The sequence below is a fragment of the Capsicum annuum genome, chromosome 1 (genome assembly GCF_002878395.1).
Source record: "Capsicum annuum cultivar UCD-10X-F1 chromosome 1, UCD10Xv1.1, whole genome shotgun sequence".
Taxonomy (NCBI): domain Eukaryota; kingdom Viridiplantae; phylum Streptophyta; class Magnoliopsida; order Solanales; family Solanaceae; genus Capsicum; species Capsicum annuum.
In genome coordinates, this window is record NC_061111.1 from 104,640,553 (window position 1) to 104,665,889 (window position 25,337).

Below are 25,337 nucleotides of genomic sequence, written 5' to 3' on the forward strand. Positions count from 1 at the left end.
CTTAAGATCCCCCAAACTAACAAAGATGTAGTTATTGATGGCAAATCATAAAGTAAAAAAGCTTATAGGCATATCATTTGATGTTTTGGCCAAGGTAGAAAGCTTTATTTTTCCTGTTGACCTTATTTTCTTGGAATTCAAGGTTGATTTTGAGATGTGCATTATTTTAGGAAGACCGTTACTTTCCACGGGTATAGAATTGGTGGATATAGAAAAAGATGAGCTAAAGTTTAGGTTGAATGGATATTGAGAAAGGTGAGCTAAAGTTTAGGTTGAATAATGAGGTACTCAAATTCTTTGTTATAAAATTATGAAGAATCCAACAAACATGAGGGTGGTTTCGATAATAACATTTTAGATAACTCGAGCCAACCATCACCACCTTCTGGAAATAAACCCGGTGTGTCTCTTGATGCCCCAGTTGGGGGGGAGTCTACATCTGATACCTACAGCATTGCAAGTATGTCTCAACTTTGATGCTTTAGGTCTTTTTTGAGTTATGCACTAAGAACAGTGGATCTTGTTATGATACCCCTCCGAATTTTTGTTATGAACTCTAAGTAGTGAAGATATGAGATTGTGCCATTGTGGATCTTGTTATGGCATTAATATTAGGGACAGAATAACTATAACTTATCATTCCATGAACTAGATATGGAGTTTTTGGTAATGTAACCCTTTACTATGTGAATATGAGGTGTTTACATTATTCCCATTATTTTTCATCGACTATATTATTAAACACACCTTTAAATCACGATTTCAAAAATGGAAGTTAAGGGTTTTGTCAGTAAATCAAACAAAATTTTCTTTAATCTGAACCTCTTTTTAACCCATTTTTACATGATATTTCTCATGTTGAATCCTATAAACTTAGGAAACATGTTTTAAAAATAATTTTTCTTTTACCCCCTCAATTTTTAATCCATTTTGGACCTAACTCAAATATGGACAAAATGGATATCATAGTCATTCTTTTAACATGTAAATGCAAAATTTGAATGTTGTATTTGATTCTAAGCCTATTAATACGGCAAAGGCTCCATGTTGAAGAACTTTGGAATGGGATTTTATCATTTGGGGTTTGGTTTGGCTTTACTTCTTTCAGATTGAGCATTGTAGTTAATAAATAGATAAAACATGTTGTGGGTTGGTGGAAAATAACTATGTGGTTTATATTTTGAGATTATCTTTCTTATTATTTTGTGCCTATTTGGGGGCTTATATTATGCTATTTTTGACTTGAGATATCTAATATTGAGTGTTTCCCATGTGGGCGCTTTATTTAATGCATTGGCCTTATTTGTGCATTTAAGTACCTTCATTCTAGATATAATGCCTATCCAATGGATCATTTTTCTAATATAGCCCTTATTTGAGCATTGTTCCCCCTATTAGGATAGAAATACCTGCATTAGGGGCTAATAGGATATCTATAGTGTCTTACATGCATGTTTATTATAATGGTTTCTAAATTGAGTTGATAATCATGAATTATGGACATGTTGAGAAAATTTTTGGCTTACTTTTTATATATAAACATATATATATGTGTGTGTATGCGCGCGTATGTCTATTGGATAGATTGGATGTCATCTTAGTATTAAAATTAAATCCTCATGACATACATATACATTCATAAGATATTGGTACCATTGAGAAACCTCAATTTTGAAAGATAATGAGACACTTTTATGAAATCCCTCTCTGTGAACACAAGTTTGAAGGGTGAGTTGAGTTGAGGTATGAGATATAGTATATGAGTTGTAAACCCTTATGGGTCCTATGTAAAAGTTGTAAGCTTGGTGGGTGTATATAAAAAGTCATACGATGGCTTTAATCATTCTCCCTATCAACATTGCATTGCTTTGTATTTACACACATATTTTTCATTTCTTATTTAGTTTTCTTGTTTTGGATTTAGTTATAGTATGTTCTTCATATATATCTATTGTTTCTATTTCTATATACATATATTAGAAGTGGAAACAATGTGAGCTACCATTTGGGAATTTTCTGATTATAAGTTTGTAATACCCTGTAATATTCTAAATTCGATTCAGCTCTTAGTTGCATGCTTAAGGGGTTCAAGGTTTGCAATTTTCACTAAGTGTTTAGTCATTTTAAGACCCCCAATACTTTTGAAATTTTATTTTGGCCTCCCAGATCCTGAGACGTTAGTTTTTTAGTTGTTTCATGTTTAAGGTTATTAAAGGTATGTCCCAGGGAAGTTTCAGGATTTGGATTCGGGGTGCTTTGGGTTACAGAGGTAGCAAGCCCTTGCAATAGGCCCACGGTGTGAGGAAAACTCCACAGGTGAATAGGGTCTCGGCGTGAGGGCGTGTTAACTAGTGTAAGGGTCACAATATAAGGGCCACTCCATCAGAGCAGGGGTCGTGACACAATAGGTTAGTTCGGTCATCCTCTTTCAGGGACACTCCATCGGAGTAGAGGTTGCAACATAATAGGGTAGTTCGGCCATCCTCTTTCAATAATGAAATCAATGGGTGAATAAGTCTTTTTCCCTCAACTCAATTCATCCATAATACAATTTTGGGCATCCATAGGGGCATTATTTGCCTTTTCCTCTCAAACTTACTCTCAAGAAACCCTCCTCCTTCCCAAGAGCAAGAACCCAAGCTCCTTTCCCCAAGAATCCAAGAGTTTAAGCACCCAAGTTCAAACAATCTTCAAGAATTCAATTATTGAGGTATGTGGGATTTTGAACAAGGTTAAACTTTTAACATTGTGCTTAAATGCATGACTTTTCAAGTTAAATTTACATATTTTAAGATAGATTTCATTCCCAAATCTTTATGTGTTAGAAATATAGAATTATCATGTTATCTAGTTAGTAAAGAGCATAAGATTTGCATTTATTCATGTTTCCAACTACAAGTTTGATATTTATATTAAATTCTATTATTTCGATGAAAAATTGCTATTCTATTAAGTTTGATATGCTTTTATGCTCAACTTCACGTACTATGCTTACATACTCAAATGTTCAATGTTTTTGGTTATCTATATTATGACTTCATACTACTATTTTAAGAGTTTTTATTATGTTTTATTGAAAACATTCAGTGTTGGTGGTTTATGATCACCCGATACCTATGTGGTTACTTACCATTTTCAAGTTGCAGTTTATCTTTGTTAGTACAGTACGAAGTTATGTTAAACCATAAATAATACCAGTGTTATTCAGTTGGGAGTAAGATTTAGAATCGAGAGGGAAGTATGGGTTCAGCACACCTTACTCCCCAAAAACAACATGCCCGCATAGGATTTTTGGTCTCACCAAGATCATTTTCCCTTGCCCAAATGGGCTCAGTATGGTGATCACTCCAGTTTAGGTTCCACTTAGATATCACGGATAAAACAACCCTCCTTAACGTGGGTGATAGTTTGACTCTACAGTGAAATCCGTGGTTTATGTTGTTTACATGATAGCTCCCACAATTTCAGTCACTATTGGCAGTCTATTTTAGTTCAGTTTTGCTAGACCAAGCAGTTAGTTTTCAGAATTAATTTAGTCAGTTGTACAAACTTCATTAGTTATTTAGATAATTTTAGTGTATTAAAATACTTGGTCTTGCTTATTCAGTCCTATATGTTCATGCAATTACATTCAATTTTAGCCTATATTTGAGTTAGTCCTTACCTCACAAACTAGTATATTCAAAGTATTGATCGCATACCTTTCTCATACACTATGTTGTCTTATAATAGTGGTTCGGATGCACAGTTTCCTAACCATCCTTAGACATCTCAGTAGTTCCCTGCGGCAGTAATGTGAGTCCTCATCCATTGAGGATATGATACATCATTTTATTCATTTTCATATTTCATTATAATTTAGTTAGTTGGAGTTAGTTAGAGGCTTTTAGATAGTTAGACAATCATTCAGTTTTTAGTTATTATCAGTTGTTCAGACAGATAGTATTCAGATTGACCATATCTTATTTGGTTTAGTTTCCATATATATGGTTTACTTTCATTTCATTCATTGCTCACAGCAGATACCAGACCATGGGATAGCTTAGGTTCACTTATGGCCTTGAGCATCGTGACGTGACTAGGGATAGCCTTGGGTCATGAAAAAACTTTGTATCAGAGCCTAAGGTTTCAAAGTTTCCAAGGTTATCTGAAATCCACGTTGAGTAGAGTATTATGCACGGGTGTTAAGCGTGGCATACTTATGGACAAGAGGCTACGAGACATTTTTAGGAAATTTTTCCTTCTTTCAGTATTCATGTCGTATAAAAGATCATGAGCTATACTGAATTCCATTTTCTAACTCATACTTCAATCCGTTTACAGACAGTGCCTCCTAGAAGAAACAATGAAAGAAGGAATGTGGATCATCCCATACCACCACCCATTCTGAAGATCCCCAGAATGATCATGTTTCTCACACTTAGTTCAGGGCCCCTTTCACTGCCTTAGCCCATTCTGTAGCTGTGCATAATAACCAGAAGGTTGTTTCCCCAGCTAATCTAGTGGAAAATACAATTGTATCTAGGATTAGGGAATTCACTTGGATGAATCCCCATTTGTTTTCTGGGTCCAAATCTGAGGAGGATCCGTAGGAGTTTCTGTACATGGTACAGAAGGTGACAAATATCATGGGTGTCACTTTAAATGAAAGTACAGAGTTGGTTGCTTATCAATTATAGAGATTAGTTCACACCTGGTTTAAGAAGTTGAAGGATGACAAGGGTATGGAAGCAGAGCCTATTGACACTACATGACCCGGGGCCTTAATGTAATAGGCATCCTAATTCCGACCGGGATTGGAGACCACCTACCCAACCCAACATCCTGGCGCCTGCCTTTAGTTGGCTAAATTTCTAACATATAACTAGATAGTATAACTATCCTGATTATAGACTCTAGGATAGGTCAATTAACAAGACTGACCCAACCGAGTCCGGCCGTCCCATACCAACCGTCCAACCATACCAAGTAAAAATAAACCATAGATCAAACCATAACAAAATAAGTTACATTAATAATTAAATAATCCTAAAATGAAATACGATAGAACAACCAAAAATCTTGTCAACCGGTTTCAGCCCCAATACAAATACCAATAATAAGGCTGACACCAATATCGATCCCGCCCATGCCAACCCATAGTTCTACAAAAGCCTCTAACCAAAAGAATATAAATATCTAGTTGGGGCATACCCCAAGCCATAGCCAAAACCAAGTTTGTTGTGTTTTAATTTAATTAAGAAATGACATCCATGAAATGGAGCCTTATGAATAGATAGAAGCTCACAACTTCAATCAAAAGCTGACCCCTGAGTGTCCAAATGCAAAGCACGAGGTGTAAAATGGTCAATTCCTATATCGACTGGTGATACAGCCACTCGAAGATGGTTTAGCGGGAGAACGTTAGTAGGAACTCAAGATAAGGATAAAATAATCCCAATTATAAAACCAAGTAAAAATATCCATATGCACATAACCATACATATATATATAACCATGCCGGGAAAAGGAACTGGGTTTAGCATGCCATTTAAAACCTTTACATGGGATGTGTAGTTTTTCCATCCTAAAACCACCCATGGCCTATATGAGTTCAGCTCCCCATATTGAAAGGGACCCAGAGCGTAAAGATACACAACAAAAGAACCTGGGATGACTAGTATATCCCACAAAATATAAACTGTGACATCATGCACACCGTCACTAGGACAAAACCTCACATCGGCAAATATGAGTTTCCAATTTTGATCCCTCGGGGTCTCCACCTTTAACGACTTTGCTAAACACCCCCTTTAAGCCTAATTAAAACCATTACCTAACAACCAAATCATTATCCATTTATTATTAACCAAGTCAATTAGTAGTGGTACCATCATACCGACTATAACTTATAAGTATTGTCCTTAGCCCAACCTTTTTGAGATTAAGGGATTCCCATGTACCCATAGATCATATTATCCAGTTCACTTGGGGTATTCCCATGTACCCCATAAGCATGTTTATTAAGAGAAACCATTCCGAACCAATTTAAACCATTTATATCATTTAGGGTTCCATTACAAAATTTAAACCATGCATAAGTTCCATTGAAAAACCAATATTATAGTGAAAGCATTGTTATCCAATTAACTTGGGGGATTCCTATGTACCCCACAAATATGTTTTGAAAGACAAACCATTCCAAAACCATTTAAAACATTCATATTATTTAGGATTCTATTACTAAATTTAAACCATGCATAAGTTCCATTGAAAACCAATATTATAGTGACGGCATCGTTACAAGCATTTTATCAAACACAGTAGGAGCATAGTATTTCCAAAACCAATGTCTGTTACTAAATAACCATTCCCATGAAAAAAATTATCCAAAACCATTATTAAAAAATATAAAAGCATAATTAAATCAGGGAAAACCAAAGATGTTGACAGAGGGAAATCACAAAGACAAACCCCAATAAAACCATAATTTCCTTTGCCCAAAACTCTAGAGATGATTTAAGAGTGTGTTCCAAATGTTTAAAAATAGAATAGTAGGGATAATAACCTCCTAATAGGAATATAAGTTATGGGGACTTATTAGGATAAGTGGAGAAATGTCCAGATTTTCCTCACTTAAATTGTATTTAATTACCATCATAGGGTACCACTAACCCTTATGAATCATACTTCCAGTACGAGTGGTACCAACCTCTGATAAACTAGGCTTGCTCCTTATACCCAACACTATCCAAGGTTTGACACACCCAAACCCAAGTCATATCCCAGTGTATGGCTAGTACCCAAAAACCGTACCCCTGGATGAATAGAATCTAAGTGGTTTGAACACTGACCACCATATGAGTCATGGGTATGACTCATACCCTGGCTTACGACTCATAGTGAGATACTCATACATAGATCAAACCTAAGTCACTAAGTATAAGGTTAAGTAAAGAAACAAAACAACCTGTATCTACTGATATGACTCGTACCACCATGTTGATTAAGGAGATGGACCTATCTAGACTTATAGTTCATGCTTAGAATATAAAGAAGAAGAAGATTAAGGATAGAGAGAGAGAATAAGAGAGCCAAAATAAGTAGTTTTAACTTTTCTCAACAAATGTTGGAAGGAGGAAATTATTTTGATTTTCACTAGAAATTTTTAGCCCAAGCTCCATTTTCAGCTAGTGTACCAGTACCTAACTTCAGGCAGAATAATCGAGATAGACCATGAGGCTCTAAGACATAGGGTAATTTAAGCAAGGGCCGTACCAATTTGATGTCATTCTTGGAATAGATTGGTTTCACTCATTTTATGCCTTAGTAAATTGCAAAAATAAGATTATTCAATTCCAATTTCCTAATGAGCTAGTTATCGAATGAAGGATTAGTGCTTCACTGTTTAGGGGTAAGATTGTTTCATATCTTAAGGCAAGGAGAAGGATATCTAAAGGGTACATTTACCATCTCCTCCAGGTTAAGGACTCAAATTCTGAGACTCCGAGCCTTGAGTTAGTTTCTATTTTAAGGAATTTTCCAGATGTATTTCTTAAAGATCTTCCTAGAGTTTCTCTTGAAAGGGAAATTGTCTTCGAAATAGATCTACTTCTGGATACCTATCCTACCTCTATTCCCTCTAAATAAATGGCTCTAAACAAGCTTAAGGAATTGAAGAAATAGTTGAAAGATCTTTTAAACAAGGGTTTCATCAGGACTATCATTTCTTTAAAAGGTTCTACAGTCATATTCATGCGTAAGAAAGACGGTTCTCTCAGAAATGCTCATTGAATATCGCAAGTTAAGAAAAGTCACCATCAAGAATTAGTATAAATTTCCCAGAATTGATAACTTATTTGACCAACTTCAGTGGCAAGTTATTTCTCTAAGATAGACCTTCGATTTGGCTATCATCAGCTTAGAGTTAGAAATGTGACATTCCAAAGACAATATTTAGAACTCTTTATGGTCACTTTAAATTTTTAGTTATGTCTTTTAGACTAACAAATGCCCCTGCATCTTTTATGGACTTGATGAAAAGGGTGTTCAAGCAATACTTGGACATGTTCATTATTATCTTCATTATTGGTATCCTTATTTATTATTTTAGTGAGAATGAACATGCAGACCACCTGAAAGTTACATTGCAGACTCTTAGAAACCATTGGTTATTCAATATATTTAGTAAGTGTAAATCTTGTCTAAGATCAGTAGCTTTCCTTGGTCATATAGTCTCCAGTGATGGCATTTGAGTTGACCCTTAATATACTAAAGAAGTAAGAAAGTGGACTAGACATATCTTTCCATTAGATAATAGAAGTTTCTTGGGTTTGGTTGGCTGTTATAGATGGTTTGCTGAAGGTTTTTCTTCTATTACTTACCCCATGTCTAGACTAACCCAGAAAAAGGTTAAATTTTAGTGGGTTGGATTCTTACGAGAAGAGTTTTTATGAGTTGAAGACTCCACTCACTTTCACCCTAGTCTTGACTTTTCCAGATCACACAGATGGATTTATTATTTACTGTGATACTTCTAGAGTTGGTCTTGGTTGTGTTTTGATGTGGAGAGGCAAGGTCATAGCCTACGACTCTAGACATCTTAAAATCCATGAAAATAATTATCCTACCCATGATCTTGAGTTTACAGTTGTTGTTTTAACCTTGAAAATTTTGAGGCATTATCTTTATGGAGTTCATGTTGATGTGTTCATAAATTACAAGAGTTTATAGTATGTGTTCACACAGAAAGACCTAAATCTTTGTTAGAGAAGATGCCTTGAGTTGATGAAAGATAATGATATGAGTATGTTGTATCATTCGGTCAATGCCAATGAAGTGGCAGATGCCCATATTAGAATGGCAATAGGTAGTGTTGCTAATGTTCAAGTTGATAAGAAATAGTTAGCCTATGAGGTTCATCATTTATCAAGGTTAGGATGGAGTGTTGCCCATCTTTTATCATCAGTTGGTTGATTCAGCAGAAGGTAGTAGATGGGTTTAGAATGGAGCAAATTTTTCATGTGTTGTTGAAGTGAAAGAAAAGCCAGATAGAGATCCTAGTTAATTTAAGTTGAAGGAGGAGGTTAGAAAGCAGAAGGTGGAGGTTTTCTCCCAAGAGGGAGATGGTGTTCTTCATTGTTAGGGTAGGTTATTTGTTCCGTGTGTTGATGATTTGAGATAGTGAATACTTGTAGAAGCACATGGTGCATGATATTCTATTCATCCCAAACCCACTAAGATATATCATGACTTGCAGGAAATCTATTGGTAGAGTGGTATGAAGAAAGACATTATAGATTTTATGGCTAAGTGTTCGAACTATCAGCATGTTAAGTTTGAGCACCGAAGGCCTAATGATATACTTCAAGAGTTTAGCATCCCCACTTGGAAGTGGGAGATGGTGGATATGGATTTTAGGACAAGAGTGCCTCGTACACATCATTATCATATTTTAATTTGGAAATGCCAGTTCATACTCTTATTCAGCTGAGGAAAATGCCAGGCTTTATCTTAGGGGTTAGTGAAATTACATGGGGTTTCATTATCTATTATTTCATATAGAGGTACTCATTTTACCTTTCATTTTTGGAAGGCTTTTTAGAAGGGTCTTGGTACCCAAGTTCATCTTAGCCAAGATTTTCATCCTCAGACAAATACTCAAGAAGAGAGGACTATTTAGACCTTATAGGACATATTGAGGGTGTGCGTGATCAACTTTGAAGGTAGTTGGGATCACAAATTTCCTTTGATTGATTTTGCCGGCAATAATAGTTACCACTCCAATATCATATTTCTTTGTTTGAAGGTCTTTATGAGAGAAAAGATGGATCTCCTATTATATGTTTAAAGCAGGTAAGACTACTTTAATAGGGCCAGACTCGGTGCTTGAGTCAATGGAAAAAGTTTAGTTGATTCGAGAAAAGATAAAGACAACCAAAGTCATCAAATATCTTCTGTAGATGTGAGAAAAAAAGATCTTAAGTTTGAGGTTGGGTACCTGGTCTATTCGTAGATTTAGCCTATGAAGAGAATGAAATAATTTGGAAAGAAGGGTAAGCTTAGTCCCCTCTATGTGTGACCATAAAAAATCTTAAACCATTTTGGGAAGGTAGGGTATGAACTTGAGTTTTCTATAAATTTGGCATCAGTACACATGGTGTTCCATATTTCTTTGTTAAATAAATGCATTGGTGATTCATCTTTGGTTGTTCCTTTAGAAAATGTGGTAAGGGATAGCCTTTCCTATAAGAAGTCCCAATATAGAATCCTTGATCATTCGATTGTAGGATAAGGAATAAAGAGGTTTCTTTGGTAAAGGTGCTATGGAGGAATCAGTCCATAGAGGGATCTACTTGGCAGGTAGATGCAGATATACCAGCTCGGTATCCTTAACTTTTCTTCACAAATTCAGACTAAGCTTTAGGTAATGGTTTGAGTTAGATTGAATTTTTTCATTCTCTATTTTAGCTGTACAACTATTCACATGTCACAATATGGATTCATGAAGTTAGTACAGCCTTTGTAATATGTGTCATATTTTAGACCCAGTTATTTGATCATGTTTAATCTTATTAGTCTTTAGTATAGACTCCAAGTCTCTAAAGTATATCAAGATTAACCAGACTCATTCGAGGATGAAGGGTCCCAGGGAGGACATATAGTAATACCCTATAATATTCTATGTTTGATTCAACACTTAATTGCATCCTTAAGGGGTTCAAGGCTTGAGATTTTAACTAAGTGTTGAGGACTTAGTCACTTTAAGACCCCCCAAGACTTTGCAAATTTTTATTTTGGACTTCGCAAACCTGAGACATTGGTTCTTGAGTTGTTTTATGCTTAAGGCTATTATAGGTGTGTCCTTGGATAGTTTTGGAATTTTGTAAGGTGATTCAAGGTATGTTTGGGTCAGGAAGGCAGAAAGCCATTTTGATAGACCCATAGCACGAGGGAGACTCCAGAGGTGAATGGGGTAGCGGCATAAGGTTGTCTTAAATAGAGCATGGGTCACACAATGAGGGCCAACCTATTGGAGCAGGAGTTGCGACACGTCAGGGTAGTTTGGCCAGTAATGAAATCATGGGGAAAATAAGTCATTTTTAATCAACCCAATTCATCCATACCACAATTTCAAGCATTTATAGGGGCATTATTTGCCACATACTCTTAAAATTACTTTAAACAAACCCTTCTCCTTCCCAAGAACAAGAACCCAAGCTCCTTCCCCAAAAATCCATGAGTTCAAGCACCCAAGTTCAAATAATCTTCAAGAATTTAGTTATTGAGGTATGTGGGGTTTTGGACAAGGTTAACCTTTCAACCTTATGCTCTAATTCATGACTTTTTAAGTTAAATTTAAATGTTTTAAAATATATTTCATTCCCAAATCTTTATGCGTTGAAAATATAGAATTATCATGTGATCTAGGTAATAAAGAGCATAGAAGTTGCATCTATTCATGTTTCCTACTACAATTTTGATGTTTATCTTGAATTCTATTATTTCTATGATAAATTTCTATTCCCTTAAGTTTGATTTATTTTCATGCTCAACTTCACGCACTATTCTTATATACTCAAATGTCCAATATTTTAGGTTCTCCGCATTAAGACTTCATACTACTATTTTAAGAGTTGTCTTTGTATTTTGTTGAAAACATTTAGTTCTAGGGGGTTATGAACACCCGATACCTATGTTTTTACTTACTATTTTCAAGTCAAAGTTTATCCTTGTTAGTATAGTACCACGTTATCTTAAACTATGAATAATAACAGTGTCATTCAGTTGGGGGTAAGATTAAGCACCGAGAGGGAAGTATGTTTTTAACATGCCCTACTTCCCAGAAACTATGTTCCCCCATAGGATTTTGGTACTCGCTAAAGAGAATTTCCCCTTGCCCAAATGGGCTTAGTATACTAATCACTTCAGTTTAGGTTCCACCCCAATGGCAAGGATGGAACAGCCCTCCTCGACGTGGGTCAGACATCGGACTCCATGGTGATATCCATGGTTTATGTTGGCTACATGATATCTCCTACTGTTTCAATCAGTATTAATAATCTATTTCTATACTATTTTTCTGGACCAAGCAGACTGTTTTTAGTATTAATTTAGTCAATTGTACAAACTGCACCAGTTATTCAGATAATGCCAATATATTAAAATACTTAGTCTTTCATATTTTGTTCTATATGTTCATGTAATTACATTTATTTTTAGACTGTATTTTAGTTAATACTTACCTCATGTACTAGTACATTCAAAGTAAAGATTGCATACCTTTCTTTTGTACTATGTTGTCTTATAACATAGGTTGGGATGCATAGTTCTCCGACCATCCTTAGACTGCTTATCAGTTCCCTGCGACAGTAGTGTTAAGTCCTCATCCATCAAGGATGTGATATGTTATTTCATTCATTTTCATATTTCATTATGATTGAGTTAGTTTGAGTTAGTAAAGAGGTTTGCCCAATTAACTCCTAATGATTCTTAGAGTTTTCAGATAGTTAGACAGTCATTTAGTTTACAGTTATTATCAGTCATTTCCATAGACAGTTTAGTTTTGGTATTTTTATTAGCTACTTTAGACATGCCTTATATATGTTTTAATATTCAGATTGACCGTATCTCATTTTTTTTATTTTCCACATATTTGTTTTACTTTATTTTATTTAATGCTCACAATAGGTACCAGACCATGGACTATCTTAGTTTCACTTATGGCCTTAATTACCGCGTCAAAACTAGGGTGTAGCCTTGGGTCCTGACAAGGTTAGTGAAAATAGTGTCACTTTACTTACCTTATTTTCTAATTTTTCTTGGTTGGCCTATGATAACTACTAAGTACAAGTGGACTATACTCACACATACTGTGGCCTTTCGTCTTAGATCCCAGTTTGAGTACAACGCATGGCATTTGAGATTTTGATTAGAATTTGATCAGATTTGAGGTACAAGATCATCCTATTGGTTATGTCAGATTCTAGATATCATTATATCTTTTATCTCATCTTTATTTTGGATATAGAGATAAATTTTGTATTTCTATTTTTGGATATTGACTGGATTTCTTACATTATAACACTAGGTTTAGCAGGGTTTATGATATATTTTTAGACTTCCTCTAGTAATATTATTCTTGTTTACGTCTAGATTCATTCTAGAAGTATTTCCTTAGGATATACTATTGTTGTTTTGGGTTTTTCTTTATTATTTTAGGTGATTTACTTACTCATCAAGGCTTAACCATGATTAGTGCCATCATTATCTATTAGAGTATCTAGGTTGACCGATCTCTAAAGTGTAAGAGAAGGATGTCTAGTAGAGTCTCGTGGATTGGTATGAGGACATTTGTATCTATCTTCAAGAGGCTATAGGATGTTTGTAGGGAAAACTCCTCTATTTGGATTCCTAGTCGTACGAGTTGTTCTTATCTAATGTTCTAAGTTATATTCCACTCTTTTCTGCATAGATGGTGAGGACTAGATCTCTAGAGGCTAGTTATATTCAACTACCATTGAGGCTAAACCCTAGATTAAAGGGAGAGGCAGGGGTTAGGAATAGGGAACATCCCATATTAGAAGACGTTCTAGGAAGTCCTCTCTAAAGATCGAGGTAGTGTATTATAGTATTGGTTATTAGATAGGATATATAAGGCTTGCTTAGGTCCCACAAGGTTGAGTTGACACACCAATCATTTAGGGTTTTTTAGTTAGTCTCTTGAGTTATTTGAAAGGTATTCCGTTGTGTGTACCTGGTATTTCTCAGACTTTGAGTGATATTCCATTATTAGTTCCTCATGTTCCATGGTTTCATGGCACGTTCAATGCTTAAAACAAGGATATTATGCAATAACATATGTACTTTTGTTTGGTTTGATCCAAAACTCGACCCACGAGTCGTAGGGTGATACCAACCTGATTTTCCTACATAGTTAAGATAAGATGCATTTTGTATTTATAAACACACTCATATAGGGTGCTACCGACCTGATTTTCCTACATAGTTAAGATAGGATTTGTTTTGTATTTATAAATACTTTCATGATGTTTTATGATTAGTTTACTCACTTTTACATTATTTTTAGGTTCTTAGACACATTATTAATCCTTTTTTTAGGGATTTTAATCAATTTGACATTTTTGCATTTTAATCCATGGAAAATCTATGGATGCTTCTAGCGTGCTTGCAATCGTGAGTACCAAAACCCATAACTAGGGTTGGGGGAACCATGGTGATTTAACAAAATATAGTTAAGTATAGAGTTATTCTACACCAGTGTGCATACATGTATTGGTATTTCCTTCAATTTGATTGGTTCTAGATAAATACAAACGTTAGGAACTCATTTGTAATATAGACTTTCCTGAGAGAGAGAGAGAGGTAGAGATTGGGAAAAATAAAATAGCAACAGAAATTTAAAGCTTTCAACTTTCATCTATTTAACTTGAGCCTTAACTGGGATAGTTAGTCTGAGATCACAAAATAAGGGTTAGTAATGTAATGATCTGAGTCTGAGAGGAGATGAATTTAATTTATCTAATTCAAGGTTGAGATATGGTTGGTTAATGCATATCTTATTTGATTTTCCGTGTAAGGCATTTAGATAGTCAGCTAGCACAAATAATATGTAGAATTATGAAATTAGGGGGGAAAAAATTCTAGTGCTCGGCTCAAATTGATAACAATCCAATCAACCAGCAACTTTTACTATTATAAATAACTTTCAAAAAACCACTTCTTTTATTTTCATAATTCCCAATTACATTGACAAACTCTTGACAGGATTTCGGCGTATTGCTTGTAGGATTGACCCCAACCTTGTTGGGTTCTATATTTGATTCAGCGATTGCTTTATAATTTGTGAGAAGTGAAATATGGGTGACATCAAATTTTGGTGCTGTTGTTGGGGAATACAGTTATAAAGTGATGGATTATGTTTGTTAAAATTGTTTGTTTTGTTTATTGATATTTTATTTTCTACTACTTATATGGTATATGTTGGTGTATGCCCAGTACAGGGAGTCAAGGCAATCCACTAATTCAATCACTATTTGGAATTAATTGAGGACATGGTTTTTGGACAAATTTTTGTCGCTCTCTAGAATATTGTAATTGAAGGATGAGATCTATAAATTCAGACAGTTTTATTTAGAGGAACTATATAAGACATGGTTGGTGTTTAAAAAAAAGCTACAGAAATTTCCAAATAACATCATCATGGGTAGAAACTTGCTGGAGATATTCTACAGGCTATGAATGCTAATATGAAGGTTTTAACAGATACCATCACAGGTGGTGCCTTCATGAGTCTTTATGGGGAGCACACTTCTGAAATCTTAGATTGTCTTATTAAAACCATCGAAGGATGGCATACTTAGGAGGTGTATAAATCAATTAGTACTTACTTTATTAGGGAATCCAATAAGCAGGTAGCATTAAATAAGATGATAACTCAAGAGGTAGCATAATTGAGAACTGAGATTGGCCTACTTATAAAGTAACTTGCAGTGATTGGATCAAAAAAGGTGAATATAGTGGGTTCAAGAAATAAAATTCATACTACAAGGAAGTATCTATGAATCTTAATATTGAGACGAAGGGTTTTTAAACAAAGGGAAAAGGGCCAAGGGTCTAATAAAGATAATTAGAACTTAAGGCAAGAGAATCAAAGTCGAAACTTTTATAGAGATAGGCATAGATATTGGAGTATTTTATGTGATTACGACCTGTAGGAGAAAAGATAATGACGAGTAAAAGGTGAACTTTATGTCCCACTAGGGAACTTGGATGATGAATCTTGGTGTTTAAGAATTAAAGCATTGTTTTCAAAGCTTGTGAAGAGTTCAAAAAGTCAAGAGAGTTGCCTTAATGAAACTAAGGTAGATATTTCTGGTTTGAGACTGAGAATAGAGTCTTATACAACTGCTATTAAGCATCTTGAGCAAAACTTTGGGCAGATGTCTGCCATATTAAATAATTGTTAACTAGGCCCTCTTCCTAGTAACTCTATTTAGAATTCAAAGAACAACAATCACTGTCTTGCTATTACTACTTGAGGTTTTATGGCCACTGTTGATCCAATTATGCCTATGGTTGATAATATAAGGAGTGATTCCATGAGCATTGAGGGTGAAACAAGAAAAACTAGTTATGAATGATGAGGCCTTTAAGAAGCCTATAGTTACAAAAAAAGAAGCTGACACTGACAAAGTAAAGGGTAAAGAAGTCACACCACTACTTAAACCCATTCCCCGACCTCCTCAAACTTTTCCCCAATAATTTAAGAAAAAAATCGTACAGGTGAAATATTAGAAGTTTATGTCCATGATAAAAGTTTTATGTGAACATCCCTCTCATAGAAGCACTCAAACAAATATTGGGATATACAAAGTTCCTGAAAGAATTGGTCATAAAGAAAAGAACTGTCAGTTATGAGTCTACTAGTAATTTGCACCATTGTAGTGCAATTTTCTCATTCTCTTATACAAAAGAAATATGACCCTTATGCCTTTATATTTCTTACACAAGTTGGTCATATAACTTTTCCAAGGATTTTTGTGGACCTATGTGCAAATAGTAACTTGATGCTACTGGTAGTTTTCAAACAACAAGGCTTAGGACCCCTACACCAACAAATGGATGGTTATTGATCGTAAATTATATAGTCAAGAATACTGTGAGCATATTATTAGATATTTTGTTCAAGGTAGAAAACTTCATATTTTCTACTAATTTTTTTGTCATGGACTGCGAGGTTGATTTTGAGATGCCTATAATTTTGGGGAGACCTTTCCAAATCATTAGTAGAGAGTTAGTGGATATGGAAAAAGGGTGAGATAAATTTCATCCTGAATTATGAGAAAGTCAAGTTCAATTTTTGTAGAGCTATAAAGCAGCCAATAGACATTAGGGTTGTTGTGGTAATAAATAGTTTAGATGACTCGATCCAGCCAACACCACTTAATGGTATTAAGACTAATGTGCCTCTTCAATCTGTTAGTGGGGGAAGTCCATATCCGATTCCTAGAGCATCACAGGTATAACTCCACTCCCATGTTTTATGTCTTTCCTCGTTAAGCATTGAGGACAGTGCATTACCTTTTAGTTGGAGATGGGGGTGTACTACTATATAGGGTTTTTGTTGTTATGTCTCTTTCCCATAGAGTGTTCTATCATAGTAGAGCTAACACATATAGGATATTGTGTTTTGTTCATTTTTGTGTTATGTTTGTTATGTTTGAGTAGGAGAAAACTAAGGAGCTTTGGTGCAGTCAAATTTTTGTTTTTATGATGAATAAAAAATACCCCTCCTAATTATTTACGAACTGTGTGTTATGAATATATGGGATTATGACCATTGTGGATATCAGTATTAGGGACAGAATAACCATAAATTAGCATTTCATGACCTAGACAGGTAGTAGTTTGAAATATAACTCTATATTATCTGAGTGTGAGGTGTGTTTACTTAGTTCACTTTGTGTGTACAATCCAGAACTTGATCAGTTAGTCTTTCCAAGGTTTTAGGATAGTTAGTTGGGACATGATTAAAATTCATTCTTGAATAAGTCCACTTATAGCCTAAACGATCGACCAAATGAAATAAGTATTACCTTATCTCGAATTTGAGATAATATAGTCCTACTTTCTTGTATTAACCCATTCACCTTCCCACTTTTAATTACAATAAACCTGTTTTGTCTTTTATCCCTCCTTGGGAATTGTGTACCTCAACTCAGGAAAATAGCCAATGTTAACGATGGCTATAACAAGGGTGCGTAGTTGGATATAGGTATGAAAAAAATGTTAAGAAAAGAAAATTAAGTAGGGTTGGGTGTGGTAGAAGAAGAAAAATAGAAAAAATATGAAATAAAGGAAAGAAAAGAATATAAATAAATATAAAGAATGAAGCAAAACCACACCCACTCTACGTATAAATAATGGAGAAAAAAAGAGTATAAAATGAGCATGTTTGAATAGTGGAGCCAAAAAAATATAAGTATAGTGTCAAGGAGGGTTGAGTCACAATTATCCATATGTACCATACCTGCTGCCAAGCCTACACTATAAGATGAGAAAATTCCTATACTTATCCTAGTCTAGTTGTTCAAAAAACTACGATGTAAAATATAAGGGAAAAATCGTAGTTTTTTATGCACATTATCTGAACTTATTTGGGCATGAGAGTTCCTAGATGTAGTCCATGTGTTGATTTTCATTATGATATTAGGAGAGTATGGGACTTCTTTGTTGTAAGGGTACATGGGTTTCATTGTCTGCTGCTTATCTATTTTTGGGAATGTTACTTATATACATTTTTTTTCTTGTAATCTCATGCCATCACTTGATCCCTTTTGTGTCATAAAATTTTGCTACATGTATACACATAATTGTTTTGAAAGTTGTTCATTGATAGGGATTGAAAGTTTATAGTGAACTAAATGAATTATTGTTGCAGGTACGTTAGGTTTATCTTAGTTAAGCATTGTGGGTTTTTAGGTGTGTTTTATTTTCATGAGAACATGCAAATGTTCTAAGTTGGGGTGTTGATGTACCATGGTTTTGATGCTTAAAATAAGAAATTTATGCAAGAACTTAGGTATTTTTATTGGGTATGATGTGTTTTTGTGTTGATTGTGCAGGAAAATAGGTTTTGGAGGAAAAATTGAGGTTGAAGAATAGAAATCTACTTAGTTAGTAACCCACGAGTTGATTCAAAACTTGAGGGTGGGACCTACAATTCGTGAGTGGGCCTGTGACTTGAGTTCTAAAGTTGAAAAAAAAATTCTGATTACTATTATATGAACCAAGACTTATGACTTCTACCCACAACTCATGGGTAGTATTTGCGTTTCAAGTACTGAAGATTGAACCTGAGCATGATTTCCATGATTTAGAGCAAAGACGAATTAATCTGATCTGTTACTCAACCCATGAGTCGTAAGGTGCTGCCGACCTGATTTTCCTATACAATTTATGATAGCATTCATGTTATATATATTAGTACTCCTATTATGTTTTATGAATAGTCTACATATGGAATTATTTTTAGGTTTTTAGACACATTATTAATCGATGAACTCTTGATATTAGTTTTTTAAGGTTTAAATCAATTTAAGATTTATGGTTTTTCATTTTATTCTTATAAGTGCACAATAATGCTTTCATCTATGTATTCTTATTATGTTTTTATGATCATGAGTATTTTATCCCCATAACTAGGGCTGTGGGAACTGTGATGAATTAAAAAAATAGGGTTAAGTATAAAATCATTCTAGATTGGTGTACTTGCATGTATTAGTATTTCCTTTAATTTGATTGCTTTCTTGACGATTAAAATGTTATGAACTTGCCTTTAATCTAAACTTGTTATAGTTAGAAGTAGTGATTAGGAAAATAAAATAACAATACAAATTTGAAGTTGTCAACTTTGATCTAATTAACTTGAGCCTTAACTGGGATATTTAATCTGAGATTACGAAACAAGGGTTAGTAATACAATGCTCTATGTTAAGAAAAGATGATTGAAATTTGTATACACCAAGGTCAAAAGAAGATTAAGTGATACATTTCTTTTTATGTTTTGCATACCAGGCATCATGAGAGTCTGCTAGCATGAATAATATATGGATTTATGAAATCATGGAGGCAATCCCAGTGTTCGACTCATATTGATCACAATGCAGTCAACTAACAACGTTTACTTTTACAATTTACTTTCACCAAAGCCCCCTTTTTATTTGCATAATTCCCAATTACAACAACAAACTCTAGATAAAATTTCAGCCAATCTCTCATGGGATTGACCCTAAACTTGTAGGATTAAATATTTTACTCAACGATCATTTTATACTTTTTGAAAAGTGTAGTTTGGGTGACATCAGTGCTTGCATCTACTTATGGTATTCCTACTTCTGGGGTACAACCATATTCTATGGTACCTCCATTTGTGGATTCATTATTTATTAGACTTACTATTTCTCTAGTTGCTTTGGGTATAATTATTTCTTTCGATGATCCGAAAAGATTTGAGAGGTTTATTTGCTTGGGTTAGCCAAAGCTTAGTGGTAATATTGACAAGGATGCCTAAGAGTTCTTATCAATCTCTAAGACAAGTTACACAATCTTTGCTTCCTTGAGTCTGAAAGAATTTCTTATACAAACTATTAGTTAGAAAATATATTTAAGGATTGGTGGAGGTCATTTGCTAGTTTTAGACCTTTGGGTTCCTATGCTAGAACTTGGACTCAATTTTTCAAGTCCTTCTTAGAGATATTTATGTCATATAGTTTGAGAGATTAGATGTATGATGATTTTTTTGTTTGCAGAAGAGTTCCATGTTTATTATTAAGTAAAAGGCTCATCCTCATACTTTATCAAACTATTCAATCAATAGCATCTCCATCGAGTTTGATAGGGTCTGAAAGTTTGTGAAGGGGTTAAATAGTACTTATTAGTTGGCTATAACCTATATGGTAATTTTAATATATTATTAAGCATACAAAGATTAGCTAGTATATTATCTAAGCTACTCAGGAAGGCTCCAAGAAGGTGCATCATCAGGGTAAGTTTAGTGACATGCCTCTCGAGGTAATGATTTCCCAAATAGAGGTTCTTGTAGTTATCATGGTAGGATGGTTCAGGATGGGTTACAGGTATCAAGTGGTAGACCTTCAGGTTCTTTTCCTTATGATATACAAGTTTTAGTTTATATAATTAGAGGTTCTTGGATTGGTTGTTCATGCCTTGATGGTCATTTTTATTTATCCACACCTTCTTAAATTATGGTAGGCCGATGGGGATGTTTTTATGTGATGAGTTTGTCCATATGGCCAAGGATTAACCTCAACATATATATGGATCCACCCAGCAAGGTTCTCAATTTTATCTTTGACCTACTTTAATTTCTTTTGTGAGAGGTGGTTTATAAAGTAGTAGGGGTGGTGCCAGTGGTATGAAAGGTGGTAGAGGTAGAATATAGGTGTTCATGGAGGTGATCATGGGGTTTCATAGTCTAAGATGAGACATGCTCGTGCTAATATATCCATGGGATACCTGAGGCAGAGGCTTATAATGCAATTATTATAGGTATTGTCCCAATTTTCTACAAATCTACTTTGGTATTATTTGACACTAGCTCTACATTCTCTTGTATGTATACCTATTCTAATTCTGAATTTGTTTTTTTATGTGATCCCTTTTCTATGCCTCTTTATATTTCTACACCCGTAGCATATTTTGTAATGATAGATCGACTACATCGATTTTATGTGGTTATCTTTTCAGTCCATGAAACTTGGGTAGACTTAATTATCACAGATATGGTTGATTTTTCTATTATCTTAAGTATGAATTGGTTAACTACTTATCATGCTATTTTGCACTATTATGCCAAGACATGACCTTAACTATGTTAGGTGTGCTTGAGGATAGCTTGGAATGGTATGTTTAATTTGTGTCCGAAGAGTGTTATATATTTTCTATATAATTATTGCATGATAGAGAAGGTGTGTTTGTCTTATTTTCCCATATACGTGACACTAGTGTTGCCTCACTTCCTCATATAGACTCTATTTGAATTCATGAGTTCATGGTTGTGTTTCCTATATATTTGCTTGGTATGCCTCCAGATTGTGATATTTATTTTGCTAGTGAAATTGATCCTGGCTCCAAGCCCATTTCTAATCCTCCCTGTAGGATGGCCCCAACTTAGTTGAAAGAACTTAAGAAGCAGTTATGAGATTTATTGAGTAAGGGACTTATTAGACCTAGTGTATCTTCTTTGTGTGCTCCTGTCTTGTTCACGAAGAAAATGGATGGTTCTATATGCATGTGTATTGATCATAGGTAGTTGAACAAAGTGACAATTAAGAACGAGTATCCTCTTCCATGCATTAATGATTTCTTTGACTAACTTCATAGTGATTTAGTGCTGCTTTCTATGATATATTATCATGATTATAAGGACAAATTAAAATAGGCCTCATGACAAAAGGGAGATTTTGTAACCCTTGGACACTGATCCTTTTCAACATTTGAGGAACATCATCAGTGTGTGTGTTCATATCACATGAACTCATTAATTTAAAGATAGAATTTATGCTATAAATTTTCATACACTATATTATAGGTAATAAAAAAAAGTGGGACCAAAATACACCAACGTATAAAGTAGACACTTTTGCTAAGGTGATGCATACTTCCATACATGAGTGGAACTTAGTAGCAGGAAGAACATAGACGGTGGAAAAGATTCTCTACATTGTAGAGTTTGATAGAGAACTCTTTCCAGAGACACTGGAAAGATTTAGAGAATTACTTAAACCTCCAGATCATAGACCTTATAAAGTAGGTATAATTTAAGAATTCTATATAGTGCTACTGATCCAATAAATAGATCCACAAACAATATTATAGCAGGTGAGGAATTAATTAGATGACATCTAAAGAAGTCACAGGCTGTTGAACTATGTGGTAGGACATAGTCATGAATGAATTTCAAATTTAAATATCTAATAAAAGGAGTCTAAAGAAGCAATAATATTATGAGAGTGTGTTTTTTGCGAAGATTACTTCATTCCAAGCCACCCCTATAACACAAATTAAGAGAGAAACATCTATAATAATGTGATATTAAGCCATGTTCTTATTGGGAGAAAAATAAAACTATTTTTATCTAAATTGTTTTAGTTATTATTTTATTACAACGGTTATAATTTTTTTTTCTCTTATAGGAATATAGGCATGAAGGAAAATCATGTGAAAGAGGTAAAGAGGAGGAACATAATTGGATCTAATTGTGGTACTCTGCGTGATGAATTAATTCAAAACAAAATTTGAGTATTCCGTCCTCATTAAGTGATATTACAGCTTTCTTAGTTTCTTTTGACATTTAGGGTGAATTGCATAGCTAAGTATTGTGCAAAATAAGTGTTAGATGGTAAAACTTAGATGTATTTATCTTTTTAGTATTATATAATAATTAGTGTGTCATATTAATAGTTAGCGTTCTTGATACAATACTTGGTTTTTATTTCTAATTCTTTTTTGAGGGAGTCTAGCTATCCATTTGTCATAGTGATTTTTCATAATTGTTAGGAAAATTAATTTCAATTAAGAATAAAAAGATAAAGAGTTACATGAAATCTTAAATAAGCTATATACTTAATCTAGATATGCTGCGATTGAGTGAGGTAGCTCTGGTGAAAAATTTGTGTATAAAGAGTAGATATTCTAGTTGAGACATATACACTTTAAGATTGACTACACACAAATAGGTAAAGGCATTAAAGTAAATTAAATTATTAGGTAAAGAGATGATAGTGAGTCAATTTTATTATTTATGCGTCATTGTTTGGTGTGTTTCTCTATAATCTTTATTATTACATTGATATCAAGGACTTTTTAGGTGCGTGTGTAAAATGAAATAAGATAGAGATTCAAGGATATGATAGAGTTATTTCATTATGAGCCAATTTTAGGCTAAAATTTTCATAGATTTACATTATCCATAGTTATCCCCCTTAGCCTCTTCTAGCCTTTTTAGGGTAGCCTATTATACTGTAATGCCTCAAACTTCTGGGAAAAAAATTGAATCATTCTATGTATTTAGTGAGATTTGAACCTAGTGAAATTTTACCGTACCTAGGTGTAAAGGGACATTATTGATGCCAAATGGTATCTAAAAGAGCACGAAACAGTCCGTAATCACACAAACAATCCACACACACAAGACACTTAACGGAAACAACAAACACCAACTTAAACAATAGAGAAGATATGTAACTTGACGCAAGGAGAACACATAATTGTATAACTAAAGAGTGTATTAATACTATAAAACCTCTAAAAAACAAGTTAAAAAGCATCACGTTCTTATGGAACACTAGAGGAGCTAGCTTCCATCAAGCACTCTCGTTTCTAGCCGATACACACAACACAAGAAGAAAGCATTTCTTGTGGTGTCAAATGGTGGTATACTCTCTTCTTGAGAGTAATATGATGTTCAATATTACGAGTTATTTATAAGAATAAGCTAAATAAGAGAACAATACTAAAGAAACACCTTAAATAGTCTTTGCAAAAAGGATGGCAAAAGGACCCCTTTGCTCTTAATGAAAGGGGAGGGTGTGGATTGTTTGGGGCAGATTTTGGGGTGTATTTTGGGCTCCTAATGTCAGCCCCCACATGTCAATAAGTACACTCCCTTGGGAAATTTTGCAACAGTCTCAACCGCATCCATTTTCATAAACACTCCTTGAAACCTTTGTAGTTCCCGAGCTTGACTTCTAGTAAATGGTCTAGAGCCCGTGACACCAGTATCATCCTCTCCATCTTGAGAGGATTTTGACCTCAAACTCATGGGTTCTTCATCTTTAATGGTATCAATCCGTGAGAGGTCACACACGTTGAACGTGTTATGCACTTGGTATTCTGCTGGCAAGTCGATCTTGTAAGCATTATTGTTGATTCTTTCAAGAACTTGGAATGGATCATCACCTCTTGGCAAAAAATTGACCTTTATTTGGTTGAGGAGCCGTTCCTTATGTAGGTGTACCCATACCCAATCTCCCGGTTCAAGTACAAGATGCCTTCTCCCTTTGTTAACTCGTTTGGCCACCTCTTACTTCTTCTTCTTAAGACGCATCCTCACCTTCTCATGCAAGATTTTCATGGCTTCGAACCTTTTATTTCCATCTAAGATAATAACAACATCACTTGATAAAGGATTTAGATCAAAGGGGGTTAGGGGATTGAAGTCGTAGACACATTCAAAGGGCGTAATACCCATACTCGAATGGATCACAAAATTGTAAGAAAATTCTATGAGAGTTAGGTGATCTTACCAAGAAGTCAACTAATGTTTAACCATGGAACATATCATGGAACCCAAGGTTCGATTCACTACTTCCGTTTGGCCATCGGTTTGTGGGTGGCAAGAAGTAGAAAACAATAATTTAGTTCCGAGCCTACCCTACATTGACATTTAAAAGTGACTAAGGAACTTAGAATCCCTATCACTTACAATGGTCCTTGGTATGCCATGTAACTTAAAAATATTTTCAATAAAAAAAGAAGCTACACTAGCCGCATCTTCACTATTTTTGCATGGAATAGAGTGTACCATTTTGGAGAAACGATCAACGGCAACCTATCCCGACCCCTTTGAGTCCGTGGCATCCCCAACATGAAATCCATAGAAATATCAAACCACGAGCATGATGGAGTGGGAAGCGGGGTGTATAACCCGTGAGGAAGGAGCCTTGACTTAGCACTCCTATAATTCATGCATTGGCTGCAAATTTTGACAACATCTTTGCACATCCTAGGCCAATAGAATTGCTCCTCCAATA

The 25,337-nt window shown here is 34.6% G+C and overlaps 1 long non-coding RNA gene across 1 annotated transcript; it reads left to right on the forward strand.

Annotated features, from left to right (window-relative positions):
• The first annotated feature begins 310 nt into the window (after nt 1-310).
• Nucleotides 311-19,123, forward strand: LOC124891325. The gene is made up of 2 exons (XR_007049637.1): nt 311-460; nt 18,627-19,123. It is a non-coding gene; the product is annotated as an uncharacterized LOC124891325 (long non-coding RNA).
• Nucleotides 19,124-25,337: the final 6,214 nt, after the last annotated feature.